The sequence below is a fragment of the Pan troglodytes genome, chromosome 1 (assembly GCF_028858775.2).
Source record: "Pan troglodytes isolate AG18354 chromosome 1, NHGRI_mPanTro3-v2.0_pri, whole genome shotgun sequence".
Taxonomy (NCBI): domain Eukaryota; kingdom Metazoa; phylum Chordata; class Mammalia; order Primates; family Hominidae; genus Pan; species Pan troglodytes.
In genome coordinates, this window is record NC_072398.2 from 162,285,680 (window position 1) to 162,300,046 (window position 14,367).

Here is a 14,367-nt window from a genome sequence, read left to right on the forward strand (position 1 = left end):
TCATAATGTGATGTTATATGGAGAGGGGCCTTAAAGAGGTGATTAAGTTAAAATGAGGACATCAGGCTGGGCCCTAATCCAGACTGACTGGTGCCCTTATAAGAAGAGAAAGTTTGGGTACCCAGACATCGACAGATCATTGGAGGACAGAGAGAAAGCAGGCATCTGTAATCCAAAGAAAGGGGCCTCAGAAGAAACCAAACCTGCTAACACCTTGCTTCTGATGATCTAGCCTCCAGAATTGTTGAGAAATACATTTCCGTTCTTTGAGCTCCCAAGTCCGTGTATTTTGTTATGGCTGCCCTAGCAAATGAGTGCACCCTCTAATCCAGTGCTTCTCAAACTCTAGGGTGCACAGGTAACACCTGGGAATCTTATTAAAATGAAAAGCTGATTTGGAAGTTTGGGAATGAAGCCTGAGATTCTGGATTTGGATCAGCTCCCAGGTGATAGCCATACTGATGATCAGGATCACACTTCGAGTAGCAAGACTTTAAATGAGTATTTATCTGCAATCAAAACCACTATAAGATTGGGAGTGGTGGTTCATGCCTGTAGTCCTAGCACTTTGGGAGGCCAATGGGAGTGAATCGCTTGAGGCCAGGAGTTTGAGACCAGCCTGGCCAACATGGCAAAACACCATCTCTACTAAAAACACAAAAATTAGCCGGGCATGGTGGTGCATGCCTGTAATTCTAGTTACTCGGGAAGCTGAGACACAAGAATCACTTAAACCGGGAGGCAGAGGTTGCTGTTAGCTGAGATTGTGCCACTACACCCCAGCCTGGGTGACACAGAGAGACTCTGTCTCTAAATGAATAAATAAATAAATAAATACACAAACAAACACTACAAGATACCACCATATACCTGTTATGATTGCTGTTATCAAAAGGACACGAGATAACAAGTACTGGCAAGGGTGGAGAGAAAAAGGAACCTTTGTACACTGTTGGTGTAAATGTAGATGATATGGTTAGGCTTTGTGCCCCCACCCAAATCTCATCTTGAATTGTAATGCCCATGATCCCCACATGTCAAGGGAGAGACCAGGTGGAGCTAATTGAATCATAGGGTTGGTTTCCCCCAATGCTGTTCTTATGAGTGAGTGAGTTCTCATGAGATCTGATGGTTTTATAAGGAGCTCTTTCCCCTTCTCTCAGCAATTCTCCTTCCTTCTGCCTTGTGAAGGTGTCTTGCTTCCCCTTCACCTTACATCACGATTATAAGTTTCCTGAGGTCTCCCCGTCCATGCTAAACTGTGAGTCAATTAAATCTCTTTCCTTTATAAATTACCCAGTCTCGTGCAGTTCTTTATAGCAGTATGAGAACTGACTAATATGGTAGACTTATAGAGCCATTATGGAAAACATTGTGGAAGTTTCTAAAGAAATTGAAAATAAAACTACCATATGACCCAACAATCTTTCTTCTGGCAATAAACCAAAAGGAAAGGAAATATGACCTCATAAATATATCTGCACTCCTATGTTCATTGCAGTATTATATAGGATAGCCAAGACATTGAAACAACCTAGGTCTCAATCAATGGATGCATGGTTAAAGAAACTGTGGCATATGTATGATATAATATTATTTAGCCTTTAAAAGGAGGAGATCCTGCCATTTGCCACAACATGGAGAACCTGGAGGATATTATGTTAAGTGAAATAAGCCAGACACAGAAGGAAAAATATGGCATGATCTCACTTATATGTGGTATATTTTTTAAAAAGTCAAAAGTATAGAAACAGAGAATAAAACAGTGGTTACCAGGGTCAAGGGGAAGGGAGGAAATGAGGAGATGTAAAGTCAAAGGATATAAAGTAGCCACTATGTAAGATGAACAAGTCACAAGTGAAAAGATCTAATGTACAATGTTGAGGACTATAGTTAATAACAGTGTATTGTAGTCAGAATTTCTGCTAAATGAGTACATTATAGCTGTTCTTGTCACAAGGGAAAAAGTAGGTAACTATGTAAAGTAATGGATTTGTTCCACTTTTGGAAATATATATATATATATAGTTTGTTTGTTTGTTTCCCCTTGAGATAGGGTCTCTGTTACCCAGGCTGCAGTGGCATGATCACGGCTCACTGCAACCTCAAACTCCCCTCAGCCTCCAGCATAGCTGGGACCCCAAGCACGTGCCACCAGGCCTGGTTAATTTTTTTTTTCAGTGGAGAAAACACTCTCTCTGTGTTGTCCAGGTTAGTCCTGAACTCCTGGGTTCAACTGATGCTCCCGCCTTGGCTTCCAAAATTCTTGGAATGATAGGTGTGAACCACCACTCGCAGCTTTACTATATATATATATATAAAAACATCATGTTGTATACCTTAAATATACACAATATTTGTTATGAAATATAAATAAAACTATAAATACAAATAATGTGTTTGTCAAAACTCAGTCCAAGGACTCTCTGTAGCTGAATCACCTGGGGCCCTTCTTCAGCAGACAGATTTCTGAGCCCAGGCTTTTTAAATCAAAAACTCTATGTCAGGAGGTGGGTCCCAGGGGTGCATATTTTTAAAAGCTCACTAAGCAATTTTATGCACACCAAAATTTGAGAATTATTCCCACATAGCATCTCTAAGTACCTTAGGCAATTCAGTCCATTGCTCATCTTCCACCTTGTCATTTTCCCCTTGAAAGCTGGAACGTGCTTTGAGGACACAGGCCAATTCAGCAACACAGACCCAGAGCCTCTTGCAGAGAGGCACTGCCTGTAATATTTGGGAGGAAACCTTGTCAGAAACTGACACTTGAAGTTAAAAGCAGTTCACATATTTATGGGTTACAGTGTGACATTTGGATATTTGTATACAATGTGTAATAATTAAATTAGGGTAATTAGCATATCAGTCACCTCAAACCTTTATCATTCCTTTGTGTTATAACCTTCAAAATCCTCTCTTCCAGTTATTTGAAAAATTATTATGTGTCAGTTTTACATAAAAATAATTTTTAAAAATAAGTAAATAAGCAGCTCACAGATACAAAAGTAATTATAGACAACCTCCCAGGCTTTTAAGCAGATGCTTTTGCATATAAAAGGTGAAAGTTGAGGCAATAAAACCTAGAGAAAAAAATATAACAATAATTCCAGGTTGCTTCTGAGGAATACAATTTGCTTAATTAACTGAGGTTTCATAGCCTCCTGGAAGCTTGAATTCATGGGTATCACCCCAGACACTAAGGCAACTCAGGAAATAATGGTAGGCACGATTTGCCTGCCATCTGGATCCCCTTGCCTTGATCTACATTCAGCTTCCCCCAACCCCTCAACTATCTCCTGCTGTTTTCTGAAGTCCACCTCTCCATTCCCAGTTCTCCCTCCCCACAGCCCAGGTTGCTTATCTGGGCACATTCTCAGGCAGACTGTCCCCTAACAACAGAAAGGCATGATGTTCTATGGAAAGGCTTGTCTTGCTGTCAGGAGCTTTTTCCTCTACTCCTTTCTCCACCGAACCCCCAACACCACTCTCCAGGCCTTTGGACTCCTCAAATACATCTGTTCATCTATCCAGCCCTCAGTTTCTTCCCATGTAACAGAAAGCTGAGTTAGATTATCTCTAAGTCTCTTTAGTCAATAAAATAGTTTTAATCTTACAAAATGAATCAGAAAGAAGCTTTGGATCTATTGCTGAATTACTTTTTTGCTAGTTTCATTTGTAAACCTGAAAAATTCAACTCACTTTGCCTCAATCTCTTACCAGTCAGATTGAACTAGGAATACATTGGCAGACTGCCTCACATTTACCCTACCAACTCTTGATGACTGACTGCTTTCAAGGTCAATGTGAGCCCATCCATGCCTCAAGGCTTTGCTTGCTTTCTACCCTAGGCGTGGGAGATGGGGGAGCACAGACCAATTTCCTTGCAATGTCCCAGGACTCCATAATCCCAAGTGAGGAGAGCAGAGCGGTGATCGTTTAGTGGGTTGCAAATTCCTGGCACCAGCTCTGGGATAAGGGAATTGGTGTTGCTGACTACAATATGCTCAATCTCCCCTTAGCTGGGGCAGTTACTATACCCCTAGTTCTTGATGAATAACTAGGTAATAGCAATCAAGGGCCTCTACACCAGTAAGCCTACACGTATATTTTAACATAGTGGTGAAGTCCAGGATTTAGAGTTAGAACTTGGTTCAAATTTAGGCTTTTTTACTTACTTGCATGATTTACCTGACTGCTTAGAGTCTGAGTTTCCTCCTTTGTAAAATAGAGTAATCCTTCCTTAGAATTATCAGGAGAATTACATGAGATTATATACATAAATCACTAGCAGGGTAAGGAGAAAATAACAATTGTTAAATAAAAAGAGGGTAAAAAACTATCATTTTGCTCATCATAAAAAAGGACTAAGCTAGGCTCTTTATTCCAAAATGTCAAATCCCTAGGATTAAGTTGACCTAAACATTATAACTATTTTCAGCAAGGAGGCATCTTAACACTTCAAAGAACAACCCCCATCTGAAAGTGCAAGGTCTGCTGAATGGAAGGTACACCTAAAACCCTGATGTGGACATTCTGTGCTTGGTTTGTGTGTCTTTAACAGGGAGAGCAGTACTTTTCTCTTAATGAGCTCTTCCACAGTCTGGGGACACTGGGGGACCATTAGACTTTTCCTCTGCAAAGTGAACAAGGCTCGTGGTTCCATAGTAACCACAGCTGAATAATTCAAACTGAGAAGCTTACAAAATGACAATTTACCTAAGGATGTTTCTATAGCCCCTTATGCTATAATCCTAGTGAAAGGGCTTCTCATCAAGGCTGTTATTATTCCAGGAAAAAAAAACCACACACTCATATGCACACAAATACACACACATACACACCCTATTTCCAGTATTTTCTCAGTAGAGTACTACTAAAAAAAAAAGAATATTTATAAGTAAGCAGTGTTAACCTCCCTCCCAATACTTGAAATAGAGCTTCATTTTTGAATTACAACACATCTGAGGCATAACTAGAGAGAGACAGAGGAACCACTGCAATCAGCAGAATCACTGATTATACTTGTAATGACTGTCAGAAATGCACCTGTGGGCAAAAAGGGATTCACATTAACACAAAACACACACAGCCACTATCCACTTGCTTTCTGCTGGAAAGGCATATCCACAAACCTCATGAACCAAAATCACCCGGAGAAATTTTTTTTTAATTACAGATTTGAACCTGATATCCCTAGAATTTCCCTCATTTTTGGTTTTTTAATTCAATCCTTAATTTGAAACCCTTAGAATTTCTCATTCTGTGTATCTGAGACAGAGCCCAGGAAGCAGTATTGTTTTTAGAGCTCCCTCTTGGATGATGTGTAATAAGATTTGGCAGTCATTGCTTCCTAATCTGGTTATACATTGCACTGCCTGAACTAGGAATGACTTCCAGGTTAGGAAGAATCCACTCTGAATCCACAGTGTCTTCCATTAAAATATGTCCCTAAAGCATGGATGGAGAAAATGTATCTACATATCAAAAATTTTCACGTTAAATGCTAAGATTCATTCAAAGTCCATTCTTAAAATTTGAAATAATCAGAATTCAATTTTCTGGATCACTTGATAAACCAGAATTTATTCCTTTAAGAAAAAGAGGCAAAACATTAAATATAAAAACATATAAGGATTCCATTGTAAAGAAATCAGCTTTGGAGGTATGGTCCAGGGTTTTTGTCACATTCACTTTCAGCTCTTAGTGTGAGGGATTATCAATTCATTAGCATGTTGACCCTAGGGCACTGCAGGACTCTGAATCTTCAAAGCAGTGTTCAGTTATGTTTACCTCACCTTGCTAATTGTTAGGCCTGAAATATTAACACTCCTCTCTATGGCAGACAGCCTTGGACTCCCAGTCTTTCAGAATGCCCAACACCAAGAATGAACCTCCTGTGCCTGAGGTGGTTTAAAAGATGAAATACATAGGCCACCGACAGAGTAATCAGAACAGTGGTACAAATATAGAGCTAAGGTTCTTTCTACCACTTCAAAAAATTAGGGCTGGATTGTTTACTGGTGATAAAATAGAGTAACTACAAGGAGATTTGGGATACATTTTGATATAGAAGTTGTATTCATGATTAATTGGTCATGACAAAACCAGATTTTAGAATAAGAGCACAGGAAAAGGTAATAGAATTGACTTGAAGGTCAGCTGTTAGTAATTGACACCAATCTAGTCTGTGTCAGGTGCTATGCTACTTAGGGAAGAGAGGAAAACATAGATTAGATAGTTGGCAACATAGCTAGTCTTCTAGTTAAATCTTAGTTATTCATAAGACGCGAAGGAGGTCTCTGTCAGATCCTTTACCCCTCTCCTCTAATTTTATTCACACATTATAAAGTAGCTGTTTTAATCTCTGTTTTACAGATGAGAAAACTGAGGCTCAATGGCATTCAGTAACTTTCCCATCATCAAAACACAAGTAATTAGCAAAAATGGAACTAGAGCACTTCTCTTGGTTCCTCAGACACCTTCATGTCTCTCTCTCGATACATTTTTTTTTCTTGATTCTATTAGTAAAATGTGATTGTAGCTTCATTCAGTGACTATTTTCTAATGATTTTTCTCTTTTACTAATCCATGAGTGTCATGGGGACAGAGATCTTGTCTGTTTTATTCTCTACTCCTTACCTAGAACCCAGCACAACACTTAACCTATAATAACCTCTCAATGAATATTTGCTGAATGAACGAATAAAGGCCCACTGACTCCATAGAAAGAAGATGCTTTCCATTCTCTTCCATAACCCATTCCCACCCTTAGGATCTCCAAATAACCCATCTAGTTTCATTCTTAATGCATCTTTATTTTATTTTATTTTTGTTTTATGTTATTACTTTATTTTATTGAGATGGAGACTTGCTCTGTCGTCCAGCCTGGAGTGCAGTGGTACAGTCTCAGCTCGCTGCAACCTCCACCTCCTGGGCTCAAGCAATTCTCCTGCCTCAGCCTCTTGAGTAGGTAGGACTACAGGCACCCACCACCATGCCAGGCTAATTTTTGAATTTTTAGTAGAGACAGGGTTTCACCATATTGGCCAGGCTGGTCTCAAACTCCTGACCTCAAGTGATCCGCCCACCTCAGCCTCCCAAAGTGCTAGGATTACAGGCATGAGCCACCACGCTCGGCCCTAAGTCCATCTTTATTATCAGCAAGTTGGAGAAAATTATTCAGGTTTGCTTTTCATTTTTCATTTGATGTTTTTAGTACTGTGTAAATAAAACTCTAAAGACATATAAAGAACTAGATTGTTTCTGAATTTTCCTGGTTAAGATGTAAAACCATGGAAGACCTGGAGAGAACTACTTCAGGCAATATGTGTTAAGAAGCTGACCATAGAACCATGGTCTAGACAAAGGAGTACCCTGATATCTAGATCTTTTAGTCTTCTCCAAAAGCACTTCCTCTAGAATTCATTCTTTGAATCCCCCTCTTTTCCCTAGTTGGATATATATGTCTACCTACAAATAGCTTCTAAATTTTTTCTCCCTCTATTTTTTAAATCATATTTATACAGAAGATGCTTTTTCTTCCTTTTTAGGGCTTCTGAAGATCTCTTCCAGGAAGCAGATGAGGAGTTTCCATTGCATAGCTCCTCTGCCAGCTCATTTCAGTTTGAATTCCTCCTCCTCATACGGCAGCATTTTTGTTGTCTTCGTGAAAATGCTATTTGGAGTTCTTATTCAGGTTTTCTACCTCTGTGTTTCAAGGATGGTATCTTTACACTTATGCTTGATATGCAGACTTTGCACATTTTTCATCTCACACTCGATCCCAGGTGAATCAGTGGACAAAAATATATTTGGACATCTTATTTCCCTTAGTTACAATCAGAATAGCTAGTTAATCCATCTACATTGGCTTTGAAGCTTTTGGCATTTGTTGAGTAATAGAAATTTGGGTAGGGACAGTAAGGAATCTAAAGATTTGACTGAACTATTCTTAACACTTTATATGCTATCATATACTCACAATCCATCTCTTAAATACTTTGTTTCCTTAGAAGATTTGAGAAGCTAATTTTTACCTTTCTGTTTTTAAATCACATATGTTCATATTTTCAGATGCATTCTCTCAAGTTGCTTGCATAATTGAATGTTCTAATATGTGTTTGTGCAAAACATATTCACCATTTAAAAGGGCATTTGGATGTGTAGAATAGTTGCTTTAATTTTTGCACAACAATGAAAATCAACAAAGTATGATTTTAAACTGAATAGTATACATTTTTTATAATATTTACTGAGAAAATTAAAACTTTGGTACTCCTGTGAAATGATAAAAGATACTTTCAAGAATCTTTATTCAGGGCTGCTATGTGCCAGACATTATCGTAGGTGCCAGAGACACAAAGATGAATAAGAGCAAACTTCTGTGCTTAAAGTACACATTAATGCAGAAAGATAGGACCTTGCTCTAATAATTGACATACAACCTGATATAGGCTGTGATTGAGGTATGAAAAATATAGAAAATTCCATGTTCATCTGAAATTAGCTGTCTTCAAAATGAACAGGATCCTAGACTTCAGATATTTCTCCTATAGTACTTTTTCTCCTTTAACCAAATACTGTCCTAGGAAGAAAGTATTTGGGTGGCAGAAGTGTTGCCTAAGGGGAAGATAACTTAGCCAACTTTTTCATTCTATTTCACAGTTGTATCAAACTATTAGTAAACACCCATTAGGATTAATTCAAAGCAAGGGAGTGGGAATATATGAAATCATGGTGAAGAAGACAAATGTTGTAAATTCTAAAATCTTAAGAAAATTATTAATCCTCAGAGAAAAATCCAGGCAATTCAAAACCTCACAATGGCATACACACAGTTGCTACAGTTGATGAGTCTTTACATGGGAAAAGCTAGGAAAAGGAAAACTGCTCAAAATTGAAAGTGTAAATATAGAAAAGGAAGGCTGCTGGAGGGGGCAAGAAGGAAGAGAGACTGTGGTGTCCTAAGAGGATAAGGTTTGCATTAGACAATATGCAAGTCAACAAGAATAGAACTAAGGGAAAACAATACTTAGTCTGTCATGAGAGTCCTAAAAAAAGCCCAGGCATGGAAAAAGTAAAAACAAGAATATCTGTGCCAGTGCTGGACTAAGATGGGAATGAACCAGAAGAAGAAGGCAGAGAAAATGCTCCCATTTTCCCGGAAGCGTTGTCATTCTTTCTTTAAGGTGTAAAACTTATTAGAGCACACATCTTTTGAGGTCACATTTTATGTGAAACTCTCTACTAGTTACTACGGGATGGGGAGGGAGGGAAGAGGAGGGTTTGGGGTGGACGGCAGGTATAACATTCCAAAGGAAATGGTACCCTTGCTGGGTGCACTATTATTGGCAAAATTTGCTGCACTGTGATTGAGATGATTGGCGATTGCTAGCTTTGAGGTCTGCAGAAGGTTTATAGCCCTCCATTTGTACTGTAATTCACTCTTACAGCACTTCCAACAAACCCTGTATTTCACTCTCCAACTACTCTGGTTTGACCTAGAGCCCAGGAATAAATGCAATTATGGTGGCTGTTTTAACTTGCTGGTCATTTCTTTCCATCCTCCCCGGTCCATGGCAGCCTTCGTGTCAAATCCCAATCTGACTATTAAGGAAATCAGCATCTCCCTTTGCAGTGGCTGATGGTGTCAATCTAGGAAAGCTAAGGACTACAGCAGAAGAGAACAAGTGACAGGGCAGAATTTCAGAAAAGTTCAGCAGTCATTCAACTGTCAACCTCCTTTATAGAAAATCAAAAATGACAATCAATTCCTGAGAAAGGGTGTAATTTCCCAAACCACATAAAAAGACAATGCCAAACTGAAGAACTACAGTAAAATCTTAGGAGGGTTTCTCTGTCTCTCTGTCTCTCTCTCTCTCTCCTTTCTCCTCTCTCTCTCCTTTCCTCTCTCTCTCTCCTGCCAAGAATTTTCTCACATCAAGCTACTGCTATGGGTTGCAAGTGAATGAGTTGAAAGTAGCTTTTAATTAAAATGAGAGGGTAAAAAAGGGAGGCTTTCTTTGTTGTCCCCCAACTCCTTCTCATGTTTCAATGTTCCAGGTCTGCAGGACAGCCTGACTGTCAGCCACTCTGCTATATCTTTGATAACTTCCCTGCAGCCCCAAGCTGTTAAGGTTTCTATAGCAGCAGCACCATATTGCACTTTATAAAATTGTTTGTCTTCCCTAAAGACCTTGTGTCAGTGAGGGTTGGGGACAACCTTTTATCTCTATATCTTCAGGTCCTGGCACAATGCTTGGTATAAAGTAAACTGGCAACAAGTATTTGCTGTATGAAGTAATTGAGGCTTTTCATGTTCTACCAAAACAGAAAAAGGATATTCTCTCAAAATTCTCATTTATATTCATTTGTAGATCAAAGCTGTTAAGTAACAATATGGGGAATAATAGAAAGAGATGGCCTTTCAATCAATACCACCTGAGTACTTCGCCTGGATTCAGATTATAACCTGGCTACCTCTGGGTAAGTTCCATAATGTCTCAGAGTCTGAGTTTTCTCATATAGAAAATTGGGAAGATGACATTTAGTCATACGGTGATTATGACAATTAAGTACATAATGTACAGAAAGCATTTGGGGCACAATATCGAGCACATAGTAAGCACTACAGAAATGTTAACCAATATCAAAATGCCCAGAGCAGTACCTGGCACAGGGGAGGAGCTGAATAAACTATATGGGTAGTTTATTCCCACATAGATTTACTTATATGGGTGTGCTGAAGACAAAAAATGTTGTCTTTTAAAAATGTGCATCAGACTGGGGGAAATAAGATATTTTCTCTGCAAAGAAAATATAAACTGGTGATGAATGCTGTGATCCATGCAGAGTGGTCTGAGAGTCCCGTTTTATCACTGGTTGCCCAACAAGGTTAGTTTTAATTTGATGCATGAGAAGGAATTTTTTTATAACTTGCTTTGGGGTATTTTAGGCAAAGATTTAGTACAAACCTTAACTCTACTTGTGCCTGTAGAGATTTATATTCTGCTTTTAAAGTCAAATCATTTAGGATCAACTCCATTGCATATATTAGAAAATAAATACCCCATAAATACACTCTCACATCTATCCAGCTCTCCGGAAGCTGGAAATAACCACGAATTTTTGTTGTGCTTTACATTTTCCAGAAATGGCATGTATAATAAATAAATAAATAAATATTCGAATGGCAAATCAATACAATATAACCTTGTTATAAGAGACTCTTTCTTGCCCATTTTAAACAGGCTGTCATAAATACAGAATTGCCATTTCCTTTTGCATACCAATGTAAACTGCAACATGATCTATCCCACGGATGTAAATTTTGAACACGAAGATCAACAAGAAGCCTGATGATACATCATATTCACTTTTTAAATAATCTCCATTTTAAATGAAATATACATCCAATTAAATGACTCCATAAAATATATAAAGGATTTATATGCATATGATCTCTATACTGATAACATAGAAAAGAATTAAAATTTACTCAATGTACAGACAAAAAATAGATTTAATTTTCATTATTGGTGACACCATTTGATAATAACCATAATATATGTTGTTTAATGAGTACCTCTAAGATGTTGTCTCTAGCTGTAGACTCATTTATTGCTTACAACAACCTGAAGAGGTAGGCACAGTCACCTCCATTTCACAGGTAAGGAAATTACATTCTTATAAACATTCTGTTTACCATCTGTTCTGGCTTGGTCAACAGGCAAGTTTTATACCAAATCCCACAAATGTAGATTTGAGTTCTTCTCCTGTTCACTGATCAAACATGACCTGTGCATTGTCTTTATCCTCTTCTTCCTGGGGACAACCTTACTATAACACTGAAGCCAACTGAGGTCCAAAGTAGCCAAAACAACACAGCGACTCAAAATATTTTAGGGAAAGAGTGAGTAAGTCGAACCCACTTCACCACCACGCTCTTCCTCATAAAGATTCATGAAGAAAAAAATAGCTGTGTTCAAATAGCTAACAAATTGGCAATGGAAAGCACATTACGCCTATTCTACTGAATGCCAAATGGAAGAACTATGACCATGGGTACGTGCTATAGAAAGACAGGTTAACCTTAAAGGCAGGTTTTAGCCCTTTCCTTCTAACAGTCAGAGCAATTAGTTCACTTGCTGGCAGTTTAAAAACAGAGACTGATAAACAAACAACAAACAACCAAACCAACACCTGCTTCAATGATGTAGGACTTAAGTATCAGCTTGTTGATTTTACTGGGAAACTTTTAAGGCATCCTCCAACCCAAGGTTCTGTGATATTTCCTTCTATGTTTTGGCACAGGGCTTGGGGAATTCCAACGTTATACTGCACTTTAGGTCAGCAGCTACCTGGTGCTCTCTGTTAATTTAAGTTCCTTTAGAAAAATAGGCAAGATGGAAGAAATTTGAGAAGCTACCCCTAGACAGACTCTGAACAATCACTAATTCACAGAATGGCAGTATTTTGCCTACCTGACTTATAAACAGCCATCATTTATTCTTGGAGATGACTTGCTTCCTATTTGTATATTTCTTTCACATACATGAATGTATAAGGTATAAGACTTTTTCTTTCTCCTTTGGCCTCCAGTTCTTTACATCTCTTTATCCTCAAACCCTATCTCAGTGATGCTCAGGTCCATCTGGCCCTTTACTCATTTGGAGTGCATTATCCAACATTTCAGAAGATCCTCATCCTCTGGCTCCACCTTTACACCTTTATTCTTCCATGAAGTTCTTACTGCAAACTTTACTGTGGAGAATACCCATGTTGTTCTTAATAGAATTAGTAATGATTATGGCCCAAGTACTGTTGTAAGTTCTATCTCATTTAGTTCTTACTACAATTCTGTAAGTGTTGTCTTTATCCTTCATTTGAGGGGAAAGATAAAGGAAACTGAGGCTCAGAGTGGTGGAGTGACATGCACAAGATCTCAATGTTAGTGACAGTGTGAGGGTCTGCTCCCAGGGCACTCTTCATCACTATGGCACCCTGTTTTGCTCCACATGCCTTCAACCTACCCTTTTCCACCATGAATATCTCTCTGTCTTGGTTTTCTCTCTCTCATTTCTTCCTGTTGTCTGGTCTTCCTTCCAAAGTTTTCTCCTCCCACTGCCTTAATGACATGTCTCATGTCTGTGTTTTCTGTATACATCCATCTTTGATCTTTTCCATTTTCAGTCTCACTTTCTCCTGGCCCATTGCTCTCTTCCAACAACTTTGCTTAGATCTCTCCAATTTACTGCCAACATTCCAGAAATCATATTGGGAAGGAATTACCTCTGTTTCTTTGGCATCATCTCCTGGCCTGAAACTGTTGGCATCTATTAGAATTTGCTCCCCACCCCACTTCACAGCACTGCTAAATTTATTCTTAATCTGTCTCCCTTTCCTAAGTGGGCTTCTTTATCACTGCCTTGATGCTGTCAGCCCTGTTCACTAGCAATGTCTTTGACAACTCCCTCAGCCCTCCTATTCCATTACTCTCCTTGTCCCTAGGTCTGCTTCTACTTTTCAGATCTCTCCTATCTCCTTCTCAAGCTCTTTGTCCTCTCATCATCATCTAAAAATAACCATTCCCCAAGGCTCTGTCCTTGACTTTCTTTTCTCCTCTGTTTGTCTTCTTTGCCTCACCAGTCTCACCCACTAAAAGAGTTTAAACTCTCTATGCCATCAAATCTCATTTGTGAAGGTTAGAACCAGCTAGGGCCTTTCTTTATTGTGACTCCTTGACCTCAAATGTGAGGTCTTCAAGTATGTCAGGCATAGTGAAATGAGGAAGAATGGATTCCCTAATTAATAATAGGTCTTTCCAGAACTAAAAAAGAAAACAATAGCATTGAGGAGAGCCGAAAGACAAAGAAGAAGAGTCCCTGAGGAAAAGCTCTAGTGAAAGAGAGATGGATACAGATGAAATATAAAACAATATGTAGCCCCAAAACCATTTTCTGGGAAATCAAGAGAGTAGCAAGATTTTAGTCAACTTTTGCAGCTCAAAAGTTTTTGATCTACTCACCAAAAACTCGTAGTGATTATCTGAGGAAAGCGTGAAAACCTCCAAATCCATTAATCTACACAAAAATTTTAATAAAGTTGGAAATAATTAGAGAAAAGGTAGGGAAAGCTCAGCTAAAAAGTGTTTGGGTGTATTAGAAGAATAATGATAATAATAAAAACGATGCTGCATATATTAATAGTGCTTGGAAGTTGATATATATATTATGCATATACATACAATAATATATACATTATATATTATTTCTTTTTCTTTATGTAACATGTATATTATATACAATCTACTTATATATATTTGTTATTTTGAAAAGTTGTAATACTGCAAGGAAGTTTTATTTA

The 14,367-nt window shown here is 38.4% G+C and overlaps 1 long non-coding RNA gene across 2 annotated transcripts in view; it reads right to left on the bottom strand.

Annotated features, from left to right (window-relative positions):
* The window catches only part of LOC107973933 (uncharacterized), a 52,706-nt gene that overhangs the window by 20,840 nt on the left and 17,499 nt on the right, over nucleotides 1–14,367 (bottom strand). Inside the window, exons 4-6 of one of the 2 annotated variants that reach the window (XR_001716467.4) lie at nucleotides 14,030–14,084; nucleotides 4,179–4,287; nucleotides 2,605–2,730 (exon numbers count right to left, since the gene is read on the bottom strand). This is a non-coding gene — a long non-coding RNA (uncharacterized LOC107973933). The remainder of the gene's footprint in view (nucleotides 1–2,604; nucleotides 2,731–4,178; nucleotides 4,288–14,029; nucleotides 14,085–14,367) is intronic. The other variant, XR_001716468.4, reaches the window with a different exon arrangement.